Consider the following 7554-nt stretch of genomic DNA (forward strand, 5'->3'; position numbering starts at 1 on the left):
GTGCTGCTCGTGCTCGACCTCCGATCTCGAATAGATGAGAATATCGTCGATGAAAACTATCATGAACTGGTCCAAGTATGGACGAAAAACTCGATTCATCAAATCCATGAATATTGCAGGTGCATTGGTCAGCCCAAATGGCATGACAAAAAACTCGAATGACCCATATCGAGTCAAGAAGGTGGTCTTAGGAATATCCATCTCCCGAACCCGCAACTGATGATAACCAGAGAGAAGATCTATCTTCAAAAAACACTGAGCCCCCTGCAACTGGTCGAACAAGTCATCGATCCTCAATAATGGGTACCTGTTTCGGATAGTGACCTTGTTCAACTCGCGATAATCAATGCATAATCGCATACTCCCGTCCTTCTTCTTCACAAAGAGGACCGCTGCTCCCCCACGGAGAATGACTCAATCGAATGAATCCCTGAGACAATAACTCATCTAGTTGGATCTGTAGCTCTCTCATCTCGGCAGGAGCCATAAGGTAAGGAGCTCGGGAAATCGGCGTGATGCCTGGCTGCAACTCTATGCAGAACTCGACCTTTCTCACTGGAGGTAATCCTGGTATATCCTAAAAGACATCTTGGTACTCTGAGACTACTCGCATCTCACTCAAATCTGCGCCTCGATCCCGTAACATCACCTCCTCGACGTATGCCAGATATGACTCCACAAACTGGTTGCCTCTGGATGTCGCTACCACTAACTCAGATCCATCAGAAGCTCGCCAACTGACTGTCTTCGCAAAACAGTAGATACTCACATGATAGGAAAATAGCTAATCTATACCAAGGATAACATCAAACTCAGACATACGCAACATGATCAGGTCTATCACAAACTTGAAATCGTCCAAGCTGACGATACATCTCCTACAAACACTCTCTAAAAGAGACGTCTACCCTAAAGGAGTAGATACAAATAAAGAAAAATCTAATGGCTGCGCCACAAGCTGGAGACTAACCGAAAAATCGTAGGAGATAAAAAAATGCGAAGCGCCAGAGTCAAAAAGAATACATGCTGGACATGAATTCACAAGGAAAGTACCTTCCACTACCATCCGCTCGTGCCATGATCACGAGGAACAACAACATACACTCTACCAGTTGGATGTGTTGCATCACCTGGAACATATAGGGCTATCTATCCCTGCCGGATCTCCTGAATCGTTTGCACCTGTCCCTCAATCCTCGTGACTATTGGAGGTACCTCAATCCTTAACTGCTGACCCTGATCGCGACCCTGAGTGCGGTTCTGCTGCTGCTACAGATTCCTGCCCTGCTAGCCTGTTACGGTTGCGCTGTGGCACTCTGCTGCTCTGTGACCTGGCTTGTTGCAATTGAAACAAGCTCCATAAAACCGGCGCTGCTACTGCACCCTCTGATCCTTATGATTGCCCTTCTTAAGGGGACCTTGCTGCTGTGGAAACTTATTCTGATGCTGGGGTCCTCCTGAGCTTGTAAAAGGTCTCTTACCCTTACCCTTTTCTCCTGACTGTCCTGACTTAGAATTTCCATCTTTACCCTTGATAAACATAGTTGTGTCTATCTCTTGGGCTATGGCAGCATCTGCCACCTCTCGCACTGAACGGAATCTCCGAGATACTAGATATCGGCGCAAACCTAGACGAAGTCCCATCATGAACATCTGGGCCTACCTCTCCTCGGTGTGCCACATGCAAGTGAATCTAAGTAGTAACATAAACTTACTCTCAAAATCTATCACTGGCATGTCCCCCTGCTCCAATCGAGCCAACTCTAACTCCTTTCCAGCTTTCGCTGTAGCCAAAACATACTGTTCCTCGAAGAAATACACAAAAGTCTCCCATGAGGCCGTCATCCTCTGCTCTGGGGTGAAACAAAGCCGAGACCATCCTCCTGCATCACCCTTGAGGCTAAAAGCTGCTAGCCTCTACTTCTGCACAGTATCTACATTAAGCATGTCCAAAATGTTGCTCACATCCTCCTTCCACTTGTGCGCTGCAATGGAATCCGTTGAACCCAAAATGTTGCTCACATCCTCCTTCCACTTGTGCGCTGCAATGGAATCCGTTGAACCATGGAACTCTGGAGCCTTCAACTTCTGGTACCTCTCTACACTTGTGCGCTGCAATGGAATCCGTTGAACCATGGAACTCTGGAGCCTTCAACTTCTGGTACCTCTCTACTAGGCGAAGCCAAGCCTCCCGCTCAACCACTCCATCATCAACCGAAAGTGGCATCTTAACTACCGGTGTCTCCTCTGGTATCTCCTCCTGAATAGGTGTTCCCTGTCGACCCTGATCTGCAAACTGCTCCTTAATAGCTGCCAAACGAGCTGCTAACGGTGCTATGAGATCCACTAAGTACTTCGGAGCTTGCTGTGGCTCGAACTCTCTATCAACTTTCTCAGCTCCTTGAGCACGAGTACCTCGGCGTCCACGTCCTTTTCCTGACATCTATAATATAGAAGTAGAGCTTATTACGCAGTAAATAGAATCTCAAGTAAAAATATATATAACGTATACCAATAAGTAAATCGTATCACATATTACTCATAGCATGCCTTATTATTCAAGCAAATAGTTCATCACGAAAAAAATATTTGTAATTTTTCTTGTGTATATAATACGTCCTCACTCATTCTAGGAATTCTTAGCGGACTGTATACACGATTCCTAGGAAACCCTATCCTAACTCCACAATATGACACAGGGATGATCCTAAGGATATTGGAACTAGAGCTCTGATACCAACTGTGGTGCCCCAGGTTTCGCGCGAGGCTGCAGTCCAAGACGAAGCCCAGATTATCAAACCTACCAAGCACCAAACACCGTGCTACGACATATTTCACCATCACAATTATATCTCTCTAGTGGAAACAACAAATAGGTGAAGGTACAGATAGGCAAATAAAAGAAATAGAGCAAAGCCAGATATACACAGAGGAAGTATTAAAAATAATCATCAGTGAGCCGAACTAAAATAGAATAGAAATATCTCTGAGTCTGAAATAAACCTCAAGTACAATGAGTCGAACAAAGTATCACTATGGCTCTCAGCCTCTACAAAATGAAATATAAGTCTAGAGTCTGAACATAAACAACTAACTATGGAGTTCTGATATAATTACTAAATAATAAATAGCTAGATGGAATCTATGAAGAAATCTCATCAACTCGCGACTCTCCATGCGCCGGACTCGCTACCTGAAAGGGGAGAAATAACGAGCGTCAAAGCGCTATAGCGAGAACATCTCCACCTCTCCCCATGGGAAGGGGTAGGAGTGTATAGAAAATATAGAGAATACATAAATATAGAATCATTCATATACATCTAAGCTTAACCGCATCTTCATTTAATTCTCTCATTTTAATCATAATACACACTTCCTCAAATTCCGAAATAAAAATATATGCGTCTTCTGTTTCATTGCCAAGGAATTTGGGAAGCATGTTTATGTATTGCGGTCTAAGCTTAAAATTTATTCCATTTGTTTCGGGGAGCCTAATGCATGAGGAGATTGTATTCCTAATGGGATAGCACATATCATGAAGAACGGGTGGATTAGGATGCTCCATTTCTATGATTGGTTCAAAGCGAATTAATCGATGTGTATTATCCCTAATCCACTGTTGCATACAACCAAATATTTCTTTTTATTTTTTTTTAATTTTTTTAAGAAAAAAAATTAGTTTTTTTTTATGAGAAGAAAAGGATAAAGAAAAATCTTAACTAAAACAAATCAAAACAATCACTTTTCAATCACGCTAATTCTAGGGTTTAACCTAATTCACTAGACCAGCTCCTAACCAAAAACTCCTACAGTGAAAAGATAAACGTTTTACCCAGGTAGTTAGCCAGGTAAGGATAGTACTAGAGGGTGATCAACGATCAATTAAGTACCTCTTTCCTTGCGGAGCGCTTTACGCAACCCCTAAACCTTGCCTTAGACACCAACTAATCTGAGAAAACTTAAACCGGTTCACTTAAGGTTTTCTTGTTCCTTATTGAGCTCGAATCCTTAGGGGCAAACGTCTAATGAGTTTTATTAGGCTTGGGTTTGTGAAGTGATGAATTAGTGATTTTTGGGCTAAGGAAAGGGTGATGAAATCCCTCACCTTATCTTAATTATGGGTTTTGGCCCTTAAAGATATTTTTAAGTGTGTGCCAAATCAAGATTCTCAAATCACTTGGTGAATTCCTATTATCAATATGAAATGCAACCCTATGAATTAAAAGCAACTAAAAAGGATGGAAAAGAAAAATCTTTTTTTTTAATTAGGGTTAACAATCAAACAAATGAGAAGGGGGTATTTGTTTGAATTTATTATCTTGTTAAATTAGGGTTAACAATCAAACAAATGAGAAGGGGGTATTTGTTTGAATTTATTATCTTGTTAGTAAATGTTAAAGTAGGTGGTGAATTTTATTATGGTCAACAAAAAATAATTTTTTTTAAGTCCTAATTGTCTCTAATTGTGACTAAGTAGCTAAAGGATGGAATTAAAAACTAGAAAGAGGACTTACTTGAAAGCAAATCTTCAAGTCCTAGCTCTCTAATCCGCGATCTTCAAGCTCCAAGCGTTTCCTTCACAAAAAAACACACAAGTTAAAGAACCAAAATAATTAAAACCTACTTAAGCACCTTCCCTGGCAACGGCGCCAAAAACTTGATGCGGCATAAACATGTACAAAAAAGGTTGCAAGTGCACAACCGTGTCAAGTTATAGTATAAAGATATCGATCCCACAAGGAAGGTGTTGTTGCAAGTGCACAACCGTGTCAAGTTATAGTATAAAGATATCGATCCCACAAGGAAGGTGTTTTGTAGAAGAAAATATAAACTTGGTTCTTATTTTGTGTGCGTGACAAATAGGAGTGATGAGTGAATGTGATTGTGAAGAGATTGAGATAGTAAAAATGGTGTGTAAATAGGTGCAAAGTGTAAGTGTGAGTGGATTTGAAAAAAGAATGAGTATGATCAATAAGGTGAGAAGGAAAAATGAATAAAATCAAGAAACAAAATTCTAGAATAAAAGAAAATGCAAGAAATTAAAGATGGTGGATTCAATTATAGATATGGGTAATCTACAATTGAACCCACTTCTTAGAAAAGGGTGATTCCCTAGAGGGTTCTAGCCTAAAGGCGAATCAAAAAAAAAAGAAAAATAAACAAAAAGAAAAACTAAACCCAAGAGGGTTCTAGCCTCAAGGTGAATAGTATAAGAAATTAAAATCTAACTACAAAATAAATTACAAAATCTAAACTATAAAATAAAATTATAAGAATTAAATACAAGAAAATAAATCTATTCTATAAGTATGAAATAAATCTAAGGCAAGAGGGTTCTGGCCTCTTGGCTATTTAACAAGAAAATAAAATCTAACTACAAGCATAGAAATAAATTTACACTAATAAGCAATAAAAAGGAAATAAAAGAGAATTGCAAATCTTCAAATAATTCTTCATCTTCATCTTCATCTTCATCATCCAACAAAGAGAAGAAGAGAAAAATTTAAAGTGGTTAAAAAATTATTATTATTAATTGTAACAAAAAGTTACAATTTTGGAAGGCCTTCTCAATTAAGAGTAGCCCTCCTCTCCAAAAGAAGTTACAAAAATTTTCACACCCTTAACCTCTCACTCTCTATCCCTATTTATAGTAATCTTCAATAAATATGAGCCATTGGATTTGTCTTGAGCCCCAAGCAAAACAATCTCCACCTTTGAATTTGCTTTTTGTTCTTCTCTAACCCAACATAGGAGGCACATATGATTTATTTGATTTTCAAAAGAAAATCAAAATCCAATACAATTTTCTGTAGCCCAATACAATTTTCTGCAGCCCAATACAATTTTCTCCAGCAACTTGTCCTCTAGATTCATCAAAAGAAAATCAAAATCGGCCCATTCGAGAATATTAAAACTGCAGCAGCTTGTCCGGCCCACTTGCATTTGTTTTTCGAACTTAAATTCTGCAGCACAGTCCGTTGGCATTGTGAAACTCAAATCTTTAAAACTGCAACACCCAAAGTCTGGTTCTCATGTATTTGATTTTCAACATTAAAAGCCAAGAGGTGCAGCAAAAATCCGACCCAATTCAAGTCCAAATCTGCAGCAATCAAGTCCGGTTTCCATTTAATTTTCAAAACTAAAATCAGCAGCCCACATCTGGTTTCCCTTCATTTATTTGCAGCAGGTCCGGACCATGGAGTTTTGATTTTCAAAATCAAAGTTTGCAGCCCAATTCCACGGAGACTTGAATAAAAATCAGCACCGGCCCAATTTCATTTGATTTTCGGCCCAGCAGTTTGGTTTTCATTTGATTTTGAACATCAAAAGCCAGTCCGGTCTCTTGAGAGAAAAATGAGTGTAATTATTTTCTTTTTGATGGGCTTGGGCCTTCAAGCTCACTTTAAAATAAAGAGGAGCTTGTGTTGCCTTCTTTTGGGCTTTTGAAACTCAAATATTTCACTTGAGAAAAGAGATGGGATTTTTGGGATTTATTCTTCATTAACCTGCAATTAAAGATAAAAGTAATTATTAGTGGTATATTTATTCATATAAAATAGATAATAAGGGAATAAAATTATAATAAAATGTGATTATCAGGTAGTACGAGGAGTTGAATGATATTTTCGAAGAGGGTTGATGTGATATTTTCCAGCATTGTTTTCCTTTACTATTATTTTTATTCTTGGATGGAAATTTATATTTAGGATTTCACAACTTGAGACACATGGTATGTACATAAGGGTTTCCTTATTTGGATTATTTCACTCGACGTACTAGTCTTGTGTTATGGATTTCTAAATATAAATCCCACGTAGTACGGGGTAAAATGATTTAGGTAGACTACGTACGTATAAGTAGAGACTTCATCACACTTAGTAACCCTTCCCCTGGGGGCAGGTGGAGATAATCTTGCTAGCGCTCTAACGCTGTTGATTTCTATTCTTTACAGGTAGCAGACTAGAGTTTCGGAGAGCCGCAGGTTGACGGACTTTCAGCATAGTCGCTATCATTTATTTATAGTAGTTTATGCTCCACAGTTGATTAGTTTTGATTTTAGTTGATTGTTAGACTTGCATTTCATTCTGAGAGCTAAGAACCAATGTAATTTTTTCAGTTGATTCTTGTAGTTGGAATTATTAACCATTTTTATCGGATTGTTGGACGTATTTTCTTCTATATCTGTTGAAACTTTATATCTCTTTAGTTGATCATTTATCTCTATGTTCTGTTTCCTATTTTCATCTCTTTTATATTTGCTTGTACCTGCACTGTCTTTTATTGATTCAACTAGAGAGATATTACTATGATGGTGAAACGTGTCATTGCACTATGTGAGTGCAAGGCAGGTTTGATATCCTTGGGTTCACCTTGGACTACAGCCTTGTGTGAAACCAGGGGCGTCACAGTTTATATCAGAGCTCTAGTTACAGCATCCTTATGATCATCCTGTGTCGAGTCATGGAGCTAGGATAGAGTTTCCCAGGAATCATGTATAAAGTCCGCTAAGAATTCCTAGTATGAGTGAGGACGTTATATATATATATATATATA

The sequence above is a fragment of the Asparagus officinalis genome, chromosome 2, assembly GCF_001876935.1.
Source record: "Asparagus officinalis chromosome 2, Aspof.V1, whole genome shotgun sequence".
Lineage (NCBI taxonomy): Eukaryota > Viridiplantae > Streptophyta > Magnoliopsida > Asparagales > Asparagaceae > Asparagus > Asparagus officinalis.